Source organism: Bidens hawaiensis, unplaced genomic scaffold (assembly GCF_021521415.1).
Source record: "Bidens hawaiensis isolate Kalapana, Puna unplaced genomic scaffold, B.hawaiensis_p1.1 tig00004283_1, whole genome shotgun sequence".
Lineage (NCBI taxonomy): Eukaryota > Viridiplantae > Streptophyta > Magnoliopsida > Asterales > Asteraceae > Bidens > Bidens hawaiensis.
In genome coordinates, this window is record NW_027491258.1 from 1,684,531 (window position 1) to 1,705,157 (window position 20,627).

The 20,627-nt window shown below is 34.4% G+C and overlaps 1 pseudogene across 1 annotated transcript in view; it reads right to left on the minus strand.

The window, feature by feature from the left end:
- Positions 1-20,627, minus strand: part of LOC143626187 (uncharacterized) — a 124,768-nt pseudogene that overhangs the window by 2,034 nt on the left and 102,107 nt on the right. The window lies entirely within an intron of this gene.

The window sequence follows — 20,627 nt, forward strand, 5'->3', positions numbered from 1 at the left end:
GCGCGTAACCTGAACTCTGAACGCATTTAACCATTGTTGTAAAAATCCCGACTAGGATCTGTTTAACCCCCAATTATTCGCTAGTCCCTCCCCTCCCGATTAGTTGCCGAATAATCCCTAGTCCCCACCCTACCACCCGACTAACGCCTAGCAAGTTCTACAACACCGGCTTAACCCAGTGTTCCGCACGAGTAACCGGTACCGGCTACATGTGTTTAAATGCCGGTTACACGCATTCCAGTGCCGGCTATGCACGTACAAGGGCGGAGCTTGTATTGTTACCCAGAGTTCTGTTTTTTTGCTCAATGGTGTAAATTTATGCGTTTTCGTCTCAAAATTTTTACACGCATTGCAAATTTACCCGTTTTCGTCTGAAAAATAGTTGACCGAGCTTCGCCATTGCGCGTGTTTAAGACTATTTTTATCTTGTGATTTAATTAATATCTGTAGCCCTAATTTATTATTACATGTTTTAAGGCATGTGATTTGTACAACAAATGGTTTCATGTAATCAGAATCATCTTATGTTATGACATCATCATCATTCTTCTTTATACACATCAAAACAGAACGTGATCACATCAATTATGCAACAATCAGTATAGATACTAGACAGAAATCAAAATTACGTGTTTGCAGTAATAGTACTGCAGGTATCAGATTAAACCAAATTTGCAATCTAAGAGTAGACGATCGATCTAACTATCAAAGCAACTATGTACCAGTGGTTAATCGTTCGTCGGAGTTAGGGTTTTGGTTGCCGGAAGCAAATTGACGTGATCGTTTGTTTTTTCCGGCGCGTCTGATGGTAGGAAGGAAGGAAGGAAACTGAAGCAAACAATTATAACTTACATTACTATATAATAATAATAATAATAATAATATTAATATTAATAACAATAATATAATCAATTACAATATTATATGAATTTATTATTATTTTAGTCTCAACTTGGTCACGTTGGTTTTAGAGTTTGACTTTGTTGTTTCCGAGAGATCTATATTGTCGGTAAACAAAATCAAATAAAACATTGTTATGTTCATTTGTATTCGTGAACCATTCGTGAACAAGTTCAAACAATAAATTTCATTTGATCAGGTGTTGGCGAACCATTTGTTTTGTGATAAAAGTTTAACGGATGAACATAAACAAGACATTATCCGGTTTGGTTCGTTTACAACCCTATGCCCACTGCAAGTCTACAAGCCACGGGTTTTGTTTTTCATGATAGGTGTACGTTTTACGGTTTTATAATTTTTTTTCACACTATTTTGTAATCGGTTTAGCTGTTTGAAAAACAACACGTTTGATTTTTTTCCTCTATTCTTACGGATAGAGGAAAGACTTGCCTACATCTCACCCTCCCCTGACCCTACCGATAGCGTGCTATGCGGTGGGATATACAAGGCTTGATTGATTGATTATTTTTTGTTTAACATTTGTTAAAAAGTTATTAAAGTCGTATAAATGGCAAGTAATATGGTGGCGAGTTTGGATATGAGGCCACGATTTTGTGGTGGCGACTATCAAAGGGGTAGGTCGGCGTACAAGAGTGCGGTGGACGAACATATAGTCGGGCAAGGTGAGGCCGAGGAACCATTTTGATTAAGTTACTGTCACACCCCGACTTAGGGCCTAGGCGTGTGACCACAAGTTGGTACCTGTTTTGTAAATATATCAGAATTTATGGGTTAATTTTAGCGGAAGACTTTAGGTTGAATATATTATTAATTTACATTGAAAATTTACTCGGGAATTAAATACCCGAGTATTGGTTTACAAAAGATATGTTTTCATATTACAAGGATTTTATATCAAAAATGGAGTCATCTTGTACGCGCTTCTATCTTCATTAAGACTCCAATCCTTGCTAATGCTACTTATGCTTAATTACCTGCAATGGGTTGGAAAAATACGTTAGCTATATGCTGGTGAACACGTATGACTCAATAAAACATTTTGAATGACGATTACAATACAATTGTAGTTTTCTTGACAATCTCAGCGGAAACATTTCTACTTCCGGTATATGTACCACTGCCCTACACACACAACGGTATTCCCCGAGCCAAACGGCCCTAAACTGAGAACTGGTCATGACCGTTTAAGCTCGTGGCTTCATTGCCTTTGATTGATTGATTGAGCTTTAACAGTTATGTTTGGATCCAGACACATGCGTATTCGGTCTGAGTTGATATTATTCTCTACTTTGTATTATAATGTTTTAGAGATTACTCGATCTCATGTAGACATTTGATTGACTCGTTAAGACAAACACCCGTTCGTCTCATTGAGTATAATTATGTTTTGACTGATTGAAAAGGTTTGAACGTATTCACCTGTACCGTCGGTGTTGTAAACCTTGACTGATTGTGAATGAAAACAATCATTCACAAATAGGTTCGTATGAATGTTTTGAATGATGTTAAGCTATGATTGTAAGCTTAACCTTGAAATCGTTTATCTTTGATTGTGAATGAAAACACTTAGTTTTATGTGACGTTTGATATAGCATGCTTTGGCCTAATAGGTTCTATCACGTTGGTAAGTTTCTCCAGGTAAGTAAACGGGTCCCCCGGTTGATTGGGATTTATGCGAATTACTTTTCCTTAGGTAAGAAACTTACTACTAATGATATCCCCCTTCCAGTTACTACATGCCCGTCAAAATATCTCTTTTGTTTAACATTACTTCATCATGAAGTAACGTTTTATGAAAATATGATTGTGAATGAATGTTTGTAAAATATGATCAAGGTTAAAGACCATAGCCTCGATTGATAGTCTAAGCTATAATTCAAATAACTTAAACATAACTCCTACCTTAATTCGGATGCTTAGATTGATAACACGATAAGGCAAGACTTGATCTACTCGCTTATGTGATTGCTAGCTTAATTCTAACTTCGTTTCTTACACATATTACGAGAAAATGGCACGTCAGCTCGTCACGACTATTGGGCACGCCTCCCTAGGTTAACTATGTGAAAAATGAAGGTGAGTTTGGGATGAATGGGGTTCATACCCTTCCTCCCCTTTTATAGCCGTTTTTGAACCCTATCGCGATACGCGACAGGTCCCTTGTGGCCCGTCGCGTATCGCGACGCCGCCATTTTACACCGCCTTATGCGGTGATGACACGTGGCCTGTCATATTGTGCCACGTGTCGACACGGTGTTCAACACGTGTCCGGTGACTCACCAAGCCCATCGCGCTACGCGATGGGTTGATTGTTACCCCGTCGCGTATCGCGATGGGAACAAATTTTCAGAATTTGCACTTTTGGTCCCTGTACTTCCTAAGTTATTACTTTTAAGCTTAAATTAAAGAGGGTAAAAGACGCGGTGTTACAGTTACATAGTTATTTCGGTAGTAATTTAGATAAAATAGATTTTGGATGAATATCTATACTATATATAAAGCATGAATGAGTGACCTCTTAATATTTAATAGGTATCAAACTTGTTGCTTTTATTACAAATTATAATGCATAATGTGACACCCACTTTTAAAAGTTTAATATAAGTTGAAGGTTTAGTTAACATTAAAATTAAAATTTAAGGATAGTTATAGAAATTTATATTAGCTTGGAGGAGCCACTATGAAACATTGAATGATGAGTGCAGGCCAAGTTTTTCTTGAATCATATCTTTATTTGTTTTAAATGTCCAACAAATGAATCATCATTTTTGAAGCCACAAAGCAACATCCCTTGTGAAACCACGTAGGTGTATAAAACCTCCCCTGGATATTTAACACCTCCCCCAAATATGCCTTTCCTTTTTATGAAGCTCTCATCTATATCACCATATTATGTGTATATATATATCACCATATTATATGAATATACATACCTTCACATATTCATTGAGTTTTAAGGCTTTCATTTATTCACCTCATCTCAAAATAATAATAATAATAATAATAATATAGAGAGAGAAATACAGTAAAAAGAAAAAGGAAGTCAAGAGTGAAAAAGAAAATGGTAGCCAGCGACGATGGTCACTGCAGTGGTAAGATGACGGGTGCCATCATTGTTTGAGGGTGATGGGAACGGTAGTTAAAGGCGGCCGAAGATGGTGATCAACGATTGTCTTGGCACCGTTACTATGGCTTCCAACTCCAGAAAAAAGATACAAATTCAAGATTTCTTTAGGCTATGCTTTTTATATTAAATGCTACTCACTGTATTTTTATTTTCCGGTGCCACGCAACGCGCGTAACCTGAACTCTGAACGCATTTAACCATTGTTGTAAAAATCCCGACTAGGATCTGTTTAACCCCCAATTATTCGCTAGTCCCTCCCCTCCCGATTAGTTGCCGAATAATCCCTAGTCCCCACCCTACCACCCGACTAACGCCTAGCAAGTTCTACAACACCGGCTTAACCCAGTGTTCCGCACGAGTAACCGGTACCGGCTACATGTGTTTAAATGCCGGTTACACGCATTCCAGTGCCGGCTATGCACGTACAAGGGCGGAGCTTGTATTGTTACCCAGAGTTCTGTTTTTTTGCTCAATGGTGTAAATTTATGCGTTTTCGTCTCAAAATTTTTACACGCATTGCAAATTTACCCGTTTTCGTCTGAAAAATATTTGACCGAGCTTCGCCATTGCGCGTGTTTAAGACTATTTTTATCTTGTGATTTAATTAATATCTGTAGCCCTAATTTATTATTACATGTTTTAAGGCATGTGATTTGTACAACAAATGGTTTCATGTAATCAGAATCATCTTATGTTATGACATCATCATCATTCTTCTTTATACACATCAAAACAGAACGTGATCACATCAATTATGCAACAATCAGTATAGATACTAGACAGAAATCAAAATTACGTGTTTGCAGTAATAGTACTGCAGGTATCAGATTAAACCAAATTTGCAATCTAAGAGTAGACGATCGATCTAACTATCAAAGCAACTATGTACCAGTGGTTAATCGTTCGTCGGAGTTAGGGTTTTGGTTGCCGGAAGCAAATTGACGTGATCGTTTGTTTTTTCCGGCGCGTCTGATGGTAGGAAGGAAGGAAGGAAACTGAAGCAAACAATTATAACTTACATTACTATATAATAATAATAATAATAATAATAATAATAATATTAATATTAATAACAATAATAAAATCAATTACAATATTATATGAATTTATTATTATTTTAGTCTCAACTTGGTCACGTTGGTTTTAGAGTTTAACTTTGTTGTTTCCGAGAGATCTATATCGTCGGTAAACAAAATCAAATAAAACATTGTTATGTTCATTTGTATTCGTGAACCATTCGTGAACAAGTTCAAACAATAAATTTCATTTGATCAGGTGTTGGTGAACCATTTGTTTTGTGATAAAAGTTTAACGGATGAACATAAACAAGACATTATCCGGTTTGGTTCGTTTACAACCCTATGCCCACTGCAAGTCTACAAGCCACGGGTTTTGTTTTTCATGATAGGTGTACGTTTTACGGTTTTATAATTTTTTTTCACACTATTTTGTAATCGGTTTAGCTATTTGAAAAACAACACGTTTGATTTTTTTCCTCTATTCTTACGGATAGAGGAAAGACTTGCCTACATCTCACCCTCCCCTGACCCTACCGATAGCGTGTTATGCGGTGGGATATACAGGGCTTGATTGATTGATTATTTTTAACATTTGTTAAAAGGTTATTAAAGTCGTATAAATGGCAAGTAATATGGTGGCGAGTTTGGATATGAGGCCACGATTTTGTGGTGGCGACTATCAAAGGGGTAGGTCGGCGTACAAGAGTGCGGTGGACGAACATATAGTCGGGCAAGGTGAGGCCGAGGAACCATTTTGATTAAGTTACTGTCACACCCCGACTTAGGGCCTAGGCGTGTGACCACAAGTTGGTACCTGTTTTGTAAATATATCAGAATTTATGGGTTAATTTTAGCGGAAGACTTTAGGTTGAATATATTATTAATTTACATTGAAAATTTACTCGGGAATTAAATACCCGAGTATTGATTTACAAAAGATATGTTTTCATATTACAAGGATTTTATATCAAAAATGGAGCCATCTTGTACGCGCTTCTATCTTCATTAAGACTCCAATCCTTGCTAATGCTACTTATGCTTAATTACCTGCAATGGGTTGGAAAAATACGTTAGCTATATGCTGGTGAACACGTATGACTCAATAAAACATTTTGAATGACGATTACAATACAATTGTAGTTTTCTTGACAATCTCAGCGGAAACATTTCTACTTCCGGTATATGTACCACTGCCCTACACACACAACGGTATTCCCCGAGCCAAACGGCCCTAAACTGAGAACTGGTCATGACCGTTTAAGCTCGTGGCTTCATTGCCTTTGATTGATTGATTGAGCTTTAACAGTTATGTTTGGATCCAGACACATGCGTATTCGGTCTGAGTTGATATTATTCTCTACTTTGTATTATAATGTTTTAGAGATTACTCGATCTCATGTAGACATTTGATTGACTCGTTAAGACAAACACCCGTTCGTCTCATTGAGTATAATTATGTTTTGACTGATTGAAAAGGTTTGAACGTATTCACCTGTACCGTCGGTGTTGTAAACCTTGACTGATTGATTGATTGACTGTGAATGATATTAACCTATACATAAATAGGTTCGTATGAATGTTTTGAATGATGTTAAGCTATGATTGTAAGCTTAACCTTGAAATCGTTTATCTTTGATTGTGAATGAAAACACTTAGTTTTATGTGACGTTTGATATAGCATGCTTTGGCCTAATAGTTTGTTTATAATATAGCTCATATAACCTTGAAGACGAGAAACTTGAAGATGATCACCTTCATTCAAACATCTCAGACCCTGGACATGTTTGTTAAAGATATATTTACAATTTGAAGTTACATTTTGTAAGAGTTATTAACCCTTTTTTTTGTGAGGTAGATTGCAACCTGTTATTCATTAAAGTCTACATAAGTCAAACTTTGAAATATAAATACATTTGCTGTTCATTAAAGTCAACATGGGTCAAAGTCAAACTTTGAAATCTAAATACATGCTTTGCCATACGATCCCATGACACAAAAATGAGTTAAAATCAAAGCTACAAATAAAATGAAAAATTAAGATTTGACTTGGTCTCAATAAAACTTCAAAAGCTAAAATTTTCTCATGCAGGTCAAATGGGCTGGGTCGGGCCAACCAACAAACACTTTTTATTTGTTTTTTTAAATATTATAAATAATCAACTTATTAAATACGCTTGCAAAGCTATATTATTACAATAACAGTCTAAAATTTTTATGTATAAAGCAATTAATCGGTTGACCCGTTTTCTTTTTGATTAAATCATTTAGTATATCCCATTTGACCTGTTAGACATAAAACAAAAACAAAAATCTGCCCGTTTTCCCACCAAAATTCCCGTAAAATCTCATTTTTTTTTTGTTTTTTATGAATTTTTAAAATTATCAACTTGTTAAATACGACTGCAAAGCTAAATTATTACAATAACAGTGTAAAAATTTTTATGTCGTAATGCTTCTTTGGTTGTGCATAATGCTTCTTTTGATTGTACATGAAATATAGATTTTCTTTAATTACAGCCGAGGTTGTAGCAGGTTCAGCTGCATGGCTTGGTAGAGGACTTTCGTGTGTTTATGCTCAGAGTTGAGAAGATGATTTCATGGAAAGTTAAGAAAAAGATCCGTCTAATGAGTTTCAGTAAATTTCATGTTTTGTTTTGTTTTTTAAGATTTAGCATTGATTATTTATGTTCCGATGACGTGGAGGTCTGTTATAACAGTGCTGGTGGGTTTATAACACTGGAGAACTTATTGTATTTCAGTACATGTAATGGCTTTTGATATATTTATTTGGTGTTAATTTTTATTTTTGATACATAAATCATTTCAAGATATTTTTAGATATCAGGAAGGTGATAGGTTCATGTAAGAATATCCTTGTAGCTGGTGTTAATATCACATTCACACTTATTTAGATGTTGCACCTTGAAGCAGGTTCCAGCTTGCTTTTGTGAGTATTTTGCAGTAATTTTAATTATTTGTATTACAATCAAGTTCTTGATGGTATTTGGATTTGGGTTGTTTCAATCTTAGATTTTTTGTAGTGGTTGATTAGTTGATCCTCATCAAATATTAATGGTCATAGTTGCAGATGCTTTGAGAACAATCGAATATGGGCTAAAGAGTTGATTTGAATGTCGGCTTAGTCTTTAAGCTATGTTTTTTTTTCTAGGTACCTACTTTTCTTTTCATTCGTGTTCTTGAATTCCTTTCATCATTCGCCGTTTACTTGACTACTACCCAGTTAATTTAGTACGGTTGAAGAATCGAATCACCTGTCGGCTTACTACTTAAGGTATGATTATTCGGTATCTAATTTATTGGTGTTTTTGGCTTAAACATTTTGATTATATGCTTATGTAAGGAATTCATTAGGTTTTTTTCATAAGTTGTTTGAATGTCAGGAGGCTATACCAATCCAGATAACATTCAGATTAATAGTTAACTCCAGATATTATCTCGGCCTCCACTTTAAAAGTTCGGGTCGTGATCAAACCTTTATTGATAGCATGATAGTATCCGGACCTAAACTGTCCCAATACTATCAATACTAATTTGATAAATGAACGAACAAATATTTTGTTCATTTAAATAAATGAACGAACACGATGAGTTTTTAGAAATTGTTTTTTATTCAGATTTTGAACTAATGGCCGGCAAAAGAATAGAATGTTTGGTGAACCTTTCAACGGAAAGTTCGTTTATGTTTATTTAATAAGTGAGCAAACATTAACTAAATTTTTAGTTCGTTTGATTAAAAATTTGTTCTTCTGTTTAAGTTCAAGTTCGTTTAACACATATAACTATTAAGTTTTATAGTTTTTAAAATACACAGATAGATGTTTTTCTATTCATTCAATGAACCGAACATTCGGTGAAACGCGAAGACAGAATTGCAAAATGATTAAAAACAAAAACTTAAATAAGCCCGCGTAACACGCGGGCTAAAAGCTAGTACATATATATATATATATATAGATAAAGGATAAAATACGAAAATCCTTTATCGTACAATAGGTACGCGATATTCTCAGACGTCCATCTTCAATAACCATAAAATCACAATTACGCGAGCCGGCCTCCGTCAACCTCTTCTCCCGTCGATTCCGTCCATCTTCACCATCGCCGTTCAACGATTCCGTCTACCATCCACCTTCGCGACCACCATCTTCTTCCGACACAACCATCAATCGTTGCTCACATGTCAGTTGATAAAATTGACCAATTGAAATTGAAATTGTTGAACTAATTGATCAATTAAACTTTGAAATTGGTCCAATTAATCATCAATTTGAAGTTTCAATTAATCAATTTTGAGTTTTGCAGAAACCCAGTTGCAGGCGTTCCATATTTTGTTCCTACGATCGAATCAATGATCAAATTAACGGTCGATTGACGATTGTTTGATGATTATGAGATTATATGAAGTGATTTCAGTGTTCAATTTCATGTTTACAGGTGTTTAATTTTTTTTTTTTTGTTAGTTTTAGAAGTTCTGAACATCCAGAACTTCCTAGAACTTCTAAACTTTTTTGAACACCCAGAACTTATTAGAACTTTTAAACTTTTTTGAACACTCAGAGCTTCTTAAAACTTCTAAACTTAAACTTTATCACAACTTATAAACTTTATTGAACATGCAGAACTTCTTAGAACGTATTAGAACTTCTTAGAACTTCTAAACTTTTTTGAACACCCAGAACTTCTAAACTTTATCAGAACTTCTAAACTTTTTTTAACAACCTGAACTTCTTAGAACGTATTAGAACGTTTAAAGATGTTCATTGTTTTTTGAACACCCAGAACTTCATTGAACGTATTAGAACGTTTAAAGATGCTCTTTTTTTGGTCAGAACGTTTAAAGGTCTTCAGTTTTGTTTCAGAACGTTTAAACATAATATTTTGAACCCTAATCAGAGCTCGATTGAGTGCGTTATTTCTGCAATTCCATAATCGATTGATGATTCTAAAGCCTCTTACACATCAATTCGATTGATTAAATCATCAATTTTGGTGTTTATTTTGGTCAGAACGTTTAAACTTTGAGCAGAACGTTTAAACATGAACCCTAATCATAGCTCAATTAAGTGTGTTAATTTGTATTTTCATAATCGATTGATGATTCTAAAGCCACTTACACATCAATTCGATTGATTAAATCATCAATTTTTGATCAATTTGAAGATTTTTAATGTTCAGGGACGTTCTATTTCAATTTTGGTTTTTGACTTTAGAGATTTCATACTTTAAGCTATGATTAGAGTTTAGAAATTGGATTAGATTGAGCGACAAGTTCCGAATTTGGATCAGAGTTGATTTGTAATCGACGAATTTTGATCGCGAACTGCTGTTGGGTTATTTACGAAATTGCCACCGCGCGTTTTTTAATCAAACGCTCTAGAATGTCGCGTACCTAATGTATGATAAGCCATTATTGTACGTTAACTCACCCCTATATATATATATATATAGATAGAGAGAGAGAGAGAGAGTTTGAATCAAATACAAATGAAATTAACGTGTTAAATGTGAGAATCAAGTAGAGTAATTATATATACAAGTAGAGTAATTATGTAATTACTCTACTTGTATATATAGTTACTCTACTTGATTCTCACATTTAGCACATTAATTTCATTTGTACATTAACCTTCCCCTATATATATAATGTATTTGTAATTCGTGATTATGGTATCTAAGTTGAACATGATGAATCAATAACTTACAACACCTTTTGATGTACTTTTTCTTGCCACATCTGGTTTCGGTTGGCTAGATCTGAAGGCCGGCATTAGGTTTTGGGGCCTAACGAAGTTGGCATATATGGTTTCCGGTGTTCGAGAACCATTAAATGTTTACACTCGATTGGTTCGGTTGGTTTTTCGAACCATGGTAATGACCGAAAGGAGGGAATGGTTGGTTCGGGTTATTTCAAAGATTCACTTTTGTATGTTTTTTTGAAGAAATTGGTGTATAGTTTGTATGAAATGGAGATGAAGTTGGAGGAGAAGAAGTATATATATATATATATATATATATATATATATATATATATATATATATTGTTTTATTTAATTTGTTTTTCTAGTTGAAGACCGTTTGCAACGATCAAATGATTTAAATAATAATATAAAGAGGTGACGAAAACTCAACCCCCCCCCCCCTTCACGCCTGTTGTCAACAAGGGGGGTGTTCTCTTGAAAAATCGCCCCCATCATCCACTACGGATAGCCTTAATCACCCCCCCCCCCCCCCCTCTCTCTCTTTTAAATGTGTATCATTTCTATGATTTAAATGAAAACTCTTCTTCAAATAGTGTACATGTCACTTTCAAATGAAAATATTTTTTGCAATACTCACCATGTCTAGTCGAATAATTCAAAGAGAAAACAAGACTGATCACTAAACAAATATCTTTATTGTAAGAAAACTTGTACCGAAACTATTTTATCAATTCATATGTAAAACAGACCGACCACCATCCTTTTATGATTAGAGAACAATCACAACAATTTGTTAAAGCATTGCAACTCTTTATTAAGGGGCACAACCGTTGGTGGTTATTCAATTAGATAAGCAAGACAACCCTCAACAAAAGCTTAATCACCAGTACCTCAATTAATGCTGATAATTGTATGTTAACACTCAGTTACCACTGATCACACTTACCACCGCTCGCGGTTGCTATTGTTCACAACTACCACCGATGATCAATAGCAACTTATTAACGATAATCATCTCCTATACTTGTTGCAAGGATAGCATAACTTCAAAGGAAGGTTACAAGATTAAGCAACTTTCCCAAAATAGCATACAATAAGTGACGAATCTTGAACAAATAATCTGGGTGGGCGGACTCAATACATAGATATATTCAGAAAAAGTGCACTACTTAGCGAATAAACTGGCCGGCCTGGCCCATGGAAAGAACGTACCCTTCAAGGTGTCCATTCTACACAAAATAACGCAAATAGTTGACAGTAATTATAGGTGGAAAGCATCATTTTATAAAAAAACAAGTAAAAAGAATACTATAAGTGCACACATCTTGGATATTATCGTTTCTCATGAATCTGCGTGCAGTTGATCCCTCCAATCATCCGATTCCATGCTGGTGTCACCTATGAGCTGGTTCTGTCGAACACTAGACATGTTTGGAATGTTCTGCAAGCTTGAACTTGGACCAGCACCACTTGCCATGGTGGATTGGTGTAAGCTACTGACAGGTGACGATTCAAACGATAAACTAGAAGAGCCTTGCATTCCGGTTGAACCAATGTTATTGTGCATGCTCTGTGACACCACTTGTTGAATATTATTACACATTAATAGGAAGATGCGAAAAAATATAAGTTTTAGTTAACATATGCAAACGTAAAACCAGGGAAGATAACATCTATACTTGTTGCCATGGTACCACAACTTCAAACGAGATTAAGCAGCTCTCCAATATATCATGTAATATAAAAGTTCTACTGTTGGGGCCCACTCACTGTATTTTGTGGTCGAGAGCGAGACCGTCTATTTGCATTGATGATATGAATAATCTGCTTCTCATAAGAAACCACATTGTCTTTATGATTAGCTAATATTCCATGCTTAGGGATTTGTAAAAATCGCATGAAACGCTCCAACATATTTTTAACTATTTTCAGCTGCGCATGGAACTCGTGTTTTGGTTGTTGAGGAAGAGAATCATACTGAACAACAAAATGTTTACATTAAGTTTATAAATAAACAATTGCCTTCGGCTGTATGCTTTTGCAAGATAATATTATTTTCATATATTATACCCAACTTAATTACCTGCTGCAATTTGGAAAGAGTTTTCTGGTGTATGACCTTCAGTTCTCGTAGGTACAAGTCCTTCATAGATTTTATCTGTATATAGAACGATAAAAAAATCCATAGATTTTATTTTTGAAACGAGTGAGAAGAAAAGCAAAGGTAACTTTGGTTTAAAATAATATGCAGCACCTTTTGATATACTTCCTCTTGCCAATCTTCGTCATTTGGATTATCCGTTTGAGCTGTAAGATCTATATATGCTACAGAAGAGCAGAAGCTTCAAGCATTAGCATGCAGAAAATATAACTTGAATAGTTAAAAATAAACAGATTGATTAAAAAAACACCCTACTTAATGAAGGCTCTGGCACAGCTCTCTTTTGTGGACATAACCGTTTCTGCATATCTATCACATTTTGCTTCTGAAAACCACCTGCAGTTGCAGGCCTTTGCGTGAATCGAGAATGTGTTTGTTGTAACTGCTGCAAATATTGCATATGCGCGTGTGCTTGCGCTTGTGCTCGCAGCTTTTGGGCTGATAGTATCCGCCTATTTCCATTGACGTCGTTAACAATCCGAACAATATGCTTCTCATAAGTACCCAGCTTGTCTTTATAACTAGCTGATATTTCATGCTTAGGCATTTGTAAGAACTGCATGAGACGCTCCAACTTATCTTTAGATAGTTTCAGCCTCTCAAATTGCTCAATTTTTAGTTGCAGAGGAAGAGAATCGTGCTGCACAACAATATTTTTCATCAAATGCCTTTGGTGTATGCTTTTGAAAGTTAACATAATATTATCTTTAAACGATTTGACAATATTTGACATGGTTTTAAAACTGAAAAGATTTCCGTCTTTGATACGAGACACTAACTTACTTGTTGTAATTTGGAAAGAACTTTCTGGTGAGCGTCACACAATTCAAGTAGATACAGATCCTTCATAACTTTTATCTGTAACCAGAAGAAAAAAAATCAAGGTCATATAGCCTATAATTAAAATATATATATATATATATATTAAAAATACTCACAGGAACCTAGTAAAGCATGATCACAAGCAAAAAACATGTATACACTCTTGCCAATTGATTGATAATTTTCAGTAGCAATTTTTTTTACTTAAATAGATTTCATATTTCATAACTAAACTTTGGTTTAGAATAATAATATTTTATTTTGTTCAACTCAAAAGCAATATTAGAAATCAGGCACTTTCATTGCTTTTAAAACAATGTAAGATAACAATAACATACAAAACCTTTTGATACACCTCCTCTTGCCAATCTTCACCATTTTGATTGCATGTCTGAACTGTCGATTCTACTCGATACAGATCCTTTATAGCTTCTATCTATAAGAAAAATGAACAAAAAATTAAAATTTATAGTATCTGTCATAAGTCATACCATCAATGCTATTTAATGATGTTTGATTGATATTTTATCAGTAACAATTATTTACAGCTCCTTTTGATGATTTTGTTCAACTCAAAAGCAATTCACAAATCTCAGGTGCTTTATATAAAAAGTTAAAAACTTAAAATAATATACATCACCATTTGATACACTTCCTCTTTCCCATCATTAACATCTGGATTGTCGGTCTGAGCTCTCGACTCTAGTTGAAACAAATCCTTCATCGCATCTATCTGTAATAAAAAAAATCAAGGTTATAGTGCCTATCACTTTGAATTTGTTCAACTCAAAAGCAATGTACAAATCTCGCGCGCTTATATAAAAAAATTAAGATAATATACATCACCTTTTGATACACTTCCTCTTGCCAATCTCCGCCATTTGCTGTCAAATCTATAACTTCTGAAGGGTTTACACTATTATTTGAAGCCGCAGAGTTTGCACGCGTGGGATTTTGTAATCTGTTCTCCATAGTCATCATCATGGAGCATATCTTCAGTGTATATTCAGACTGCAAACAAAATAAAAATACATGTTTTAAGACCCCAATGCGTACGCCAAACAGACTTCTAAAATCCTTGTTCCAAACGCAATAACCAAAAACCAAAAAACTAGTTAATAATATAAAGAATAAAGAACACGACAAACCTGACAAGCAGTATAAATCTCGTCTTCGATCCTCTCAGCTATATTCTTAAGTTCCTGTAGTTGCTCATATCCGGAGAATGGAAGATGCATCTTCAAGTTATCCATTCTACACATAATTAATAAAGTACATATGTCACTCAATATAATGCAAATAGTTGAAAACATTATTAAAAGGAACCATATAAGTACATACATCTTGTTCACGCTCCTTTGTCGCTGCAGTTGAGCCATCCAGTCACCAGATTCCGTTGCAGGGTCAGTAACAGCACCCTGATTACACATCCACGTACTCGTATCCATCTTCTGTTTGATGATTGATCTTCACAGTGACAGTCTATAATAAAAACTGTTACAACCAAAACTAATAAAAATGTGAGCTGAAACCGTAGTATGATTGCGTAAAAGTGTGCTGCAACTATTCTAAAACCGCAGTATGACTGCGTGTCACAGAGCAATTAGACAGTATTTTAAAAATTAGAAGAATTTGTGTGTGATCAGATGTATGGGTGTTAAACGGGTAGTGCTCGCGGGTTGGTGGGTCCCACTTGACATGAACCCGAAAATTCAACATGACCCAGAACTTGAAATTTGTGTAAAACACATGAACCCGAGCATAACCCGCATGTTTACGGGTTGACCCGAACATAACCTGATTGACCAAAAGTTTTTTATATTTTATTGATTTCACATATTAATATATTAAATTTTTTTACAACAAATCAATACAGTCTTGTATAAAACAATTACATTTTAATTATAAAATCTTATGTCAATCTCATTTTTAGCTATAAACTTTGGCATAAAATACCAAACCAAAATAATTTATTACATATAAAAACATTAATATAACATTATAAACAGTATATAGGTTAAACATGTCAAGCCGCGAACCTGCCAGCCAGGTTGATCCGAACACGACCAGTTTAGCTAGACAGGTTCACGGGTTTGACCCGAAACTAACCCAAACTCGTTTATACCAAAAATACAAGATGCCATGAACAGTCAAGCAGCATCAGTTTTCAATGACTTAATATTCTTTTGTTTAATTTTTTTTTCTTTAGTTTTGTAGTTATTATCTCATAATATTATAATAACGTAACAAAGTTTGGTGCCATTATAATAAACCAAAAACAATATGTGTTCCAACAAAACCAGACACAATGCCAACAAACCTGAAATCGAATGGAGTTATGAATCGAACTGATCGGTGATCGAATATAAATATACGATTATGTTTCAAAACCCTTTTTCTGTTTCTTATAAATAAAAGTGTTACCGAGTTTTACTTTTAACCTAATTGGTAAATTATTAATTTATGGGAGTTTGTTAATACGGTCCCTACGGTTTAGCATAAGTATCGAATACGGGGTCTAACGTTTTAAAGTAATAAGTTTGGTTATTGAAGTTTTCGTTTTATTACAATGCTGGGTATTAATCAATAGCGGCGGATCCAGAAAATTTTCTTACAAGGGTCGGAAATTTTTTGGTCGATACTCAATAATTACCGATATATATATATATATATATATATATATATATATATATATATATATATATTTCTGTTTGGTTCAGACGTTCGGGTCGGATCAAATTGGTATATACTTTTTATGATCCGGTTAAGATTTTCCAGTTGGGTCGGGTCATTTTAAAAAAATAATTAAACAAAATCTCATATATCGAAAAAAAAAGTAAGTGAAAACGTCGCTAAAAATGAATAATTAAAATACAATATATTTATAATTGTTATTTATGGGTTTTCAGTTTTTAAAATACAGCTGTAAAATCATCTAGTTTGACATCTTAAGCAAGTCTTAGTAAAAGAAAATACAACTATAATCTAACCTAACAATAAATTAGTATAAAAGCAACTGAAGTATAGTAGAATAAAAGATGTTCAAAAAGAAAAAAAAATATTTAATTCTATTTTTATCATTAGTAAATATTTAATGAATGATGCGATATTTAACGGAAAGCCGGTGCAAATTAGTAATGTGGTATGTGATACGAAATAGGCCGAACATGGCCTCGATAACTTGGGAGAAATGACGAGCCTTTGAAGTATGAGGGTGTACTAACAATTTGTAAGTTAATGAATAATGATTCTAGATAGTATGGTAAATGGTAATTTTAACTTTGTTAGTTAGCACTTGCTACTCGAAATTGGTGTTGATCAAATATAAAAATGCTTGTTTTATCATTTAAAAAAATAATTAGAAGGTTGAGTATTTGGAAAGGTCTCCATGTGTCAGACACTTAATTGCTTTGAAACAAGATTTTCTTACAAAATTACCCCTACTACTACTATAAATGACTAAAAAGATGTTAAAATCCAGTCATCTTCTCCAAAATTTACTCATCGATGGGAAAATTTGCAGGTCATTTGTGAACGCCTTTTTCACTCAGGTCATCTTTCTTTCTTCATTTTATCAGTATTTCACAGTGTCGAAATTTTACAAGGGTCGGTGGAAATTTTAACGTATATATAACACTAAACTTTTATTTCACAGGGTACGGCCGACCCTCGCAACCGAAGCATAGGTCCGCCCCTGGTATTAATGCTAACTTTTGTTAATTTTTTTTTTGTTAAATTCAGGTGAAGTGAACAATAGTTATAAAGGTATTTGAGAATTCCAATGGGTAATGTTAACACACTAACGAGTTTACATGATTGCCAATGGGTATTGGGCTGGGTTGAGGCAAGATTTAACAATGGGGGTATAAAACTGGGACAACCAATACTAGTCTTGTTCTCATGGTTACATTACTTCGAATTTGCATGATTGATTAAAAGTTGCATGAAAATGATGATTAGTGAGAACTGATGGAACTAGATGATTGTGAGCAATATTTTGTGTGTGAGCCATATGAAAGTGTACTTTATTCTTGATTTAGATATCATAAATTAATTTTGGACTTAGAACTTGGTAGAAATACACACAAAAAATTGGGCTAATTAGTAGTAGTAGTGGTGTGTATATGTTCATTGAAATCATTTTTCGTTTACTAAATCAACTTCATTAATTTGTATGGGAATGATTTTGATTTTGTTGCGGATGATTTCAAATTATCAGGTAGGATATCGGGTATTGAAGAAACCGGTTCCGGTTCAGTTCTACCCAATATATCCGGGTAGACTTTACACCCGGGTTCTTTTTGCACTACTTTCCATGCAACTTTTCAAGCATTGTTATGATTTAGACCTGACAACATACTAACTTGAATAAGGTTCAATCAATCAGGTTTGGGTTAAACTGGACTATAACCAAATTTGGTTTGGGTCAAAGTGTTAACTTGCATCTTTCAATTACTACAAGACTTTAAATTTCTACAATTTTCTTGAATATTTTGTGGATCATTGTTGCATGGAATCAAACGCTCAAAGCTACTATGGGAAGCTAGTGGATCAAATACGTTTTGAGCAACAACTATATCATTGCCGAGCCATATATGCTTTGAGCTAGAGGTGGGAAAAAAAACAGGCACCAGATCAACCTAGTATATCCAACCCGTGGGTTCGAACCAGGTTTCTATTTCTCATACAAACCGGAACCGGATCCAGTTCCACCTCTACCCGGTCAAAACTTGGACTTGATCCGACCAAACCCCAATAAAAACCGGCAAAACTGGTCAAAACCCAGTAAAAAAACCGACCATGAATGTTGTGCACAATTACACATGACAAGTAAATAAAATCAGACTTCAATTTGGCACAAGCACCATGAATGTTGTGCACAAGCACAATTGCACATAACAAATAGATCTACATGAAATAGATATTGTCAACTTGGACATACCCAAGATATCATGCAATATGAAAGTTAAATAAGTTTTAGTTTAAATATACAAATGTAAAAGCGGGGAAGATGACATCGAAGCGTGTTGCCTACAAACCTATTTACAACCCATTAAAACTTTTTATACAATACTTACATTAAAAGGCATTCTAGTGTAACATTCTTCTATATACACACACTTCCCAGGATAGCATAAGTTTAAACAAAGATAAAAAGATAAGTATCACCCCCAAGATATCATGCAACATGAAAGCTCAATTGCTGGGTCCACTTGTCATATTATGTTGTCAAAAGTGTTAATACAACTATTATAGCCCGGGTCAAGCTTGTGCTTGCTGCTGCGAGGCCGCTGGTTTCCGCCTCAAATTGATGGCAAAAATAATCTGCCTCTCATATGTGGGTAGTTTGTCTTTATAAATAGCTAACATTCGATGCTTAGGGATTTGTAAGAATTGCATGAAAAACTCCAGCACATTTTTAATTTTTTTCAGTTTCTCAAGTCGCTCGTTTTCTGGTTGCTGAGGAAGAGAATTGTACTGGACAACAAAAGGTTTTCAACAAATGTCTTTTTTCTGAATGCATTCTAAATTCTATATGGTTTTTAAATTGAAAATATTCCCATTTTTAATATGAGCCATTAACTTACCTGATGCAGTTTGGAAACGAGTTGCTGGTTCATGTCAGTCAAATCTGGCAGATACAGTTCCTTCATAGCTTTTATCTGTAAAACGTTGGAAAACAAATGATATTCAAAATACGTTATTCCCCTTAGTTGTTTGATGCTATTTGAAAAGAACAGTAATAACTGCAAAAACTTGAATGCGCTCTGGACATTTAACTGAAATTTTCAGTAACAGCTTTTTAACTCAGATAGATAATCAGTGCCAAAAAACGAAGAAGCAAAAGTAAGCTTTGGTTTAGAATAGTAGTGTATGTTCAACTCGAAAGCAAATCGTGCTTTCACTACTTTAAAACAATGTAAGATAATAATAACATACAACACCTTTTGATATAATTCCTCTTGCCAATCATCACCATTTTGATTGCCCATCTGAGCTGTCGAATCCAGCAGATACAACTCTTTCATAGCTTTTATCTGTAATCAATAGAAAAAAAAAACAAGAAAGCAAGGTTATAGAGTCTATAACTGGAAAGAGATTAATAATCCCACTTATAGTTCATGTACATCAAAAGCATTAGTAAAAATATGTGATTCCCCTTTAGTTTCCTCTCGTTTTAAGTCAAAACTTCAAAACAAAAAAAATCACAAAAAAATCTAGTATAAAAAAGAATGACAGCGATTACACCCAAAGTTTTATATGTGCTCTTGACATTTTATCGATATATTGTATCACGAATATTTACAGCACCTTTTAACGATGGTAATGCTTTTGTTCAACTCAAAAGCAATGTAAGAACCTCAGGTGCTTTAAAAGATATAGGTAAGATAATTTACAGAGCTTTTGTATACACTTCCGATTACCTTTTGATACACTTCCTCTCGCCAACCTCCGCTATTTGCTGTCGAATCTAATGATACTGAGGGGTTTACATTATTATGTAAAGCAGCAGAGTTTGAGCGTATAGGAAGTTCTAATCTAGTCTCCATAGTCAGCATCATGAAGCATATCTTCCGCGTATACTCCGACTGCAAACAAAATAAACTACATATTATCACTTGTCCTTAAGAACTGCAAATCTTCATTCCATAAAAGTAAAAAGCCAATAACCAAAAACTACAAAACCTGGGATGTGGCAGCGGTATAAATCTCCTTTTCAACCCTCTCAGCTATTTTCTTAAGTTCCTTTAGTCTCTCGTATTCGGTGAATGGGAGATGCCTCTTCAGGGTATCCATTCTACACATAATATAGTAGGGGTGAGCAATAACTGAACCGAAAACAGATGAAACCGAAC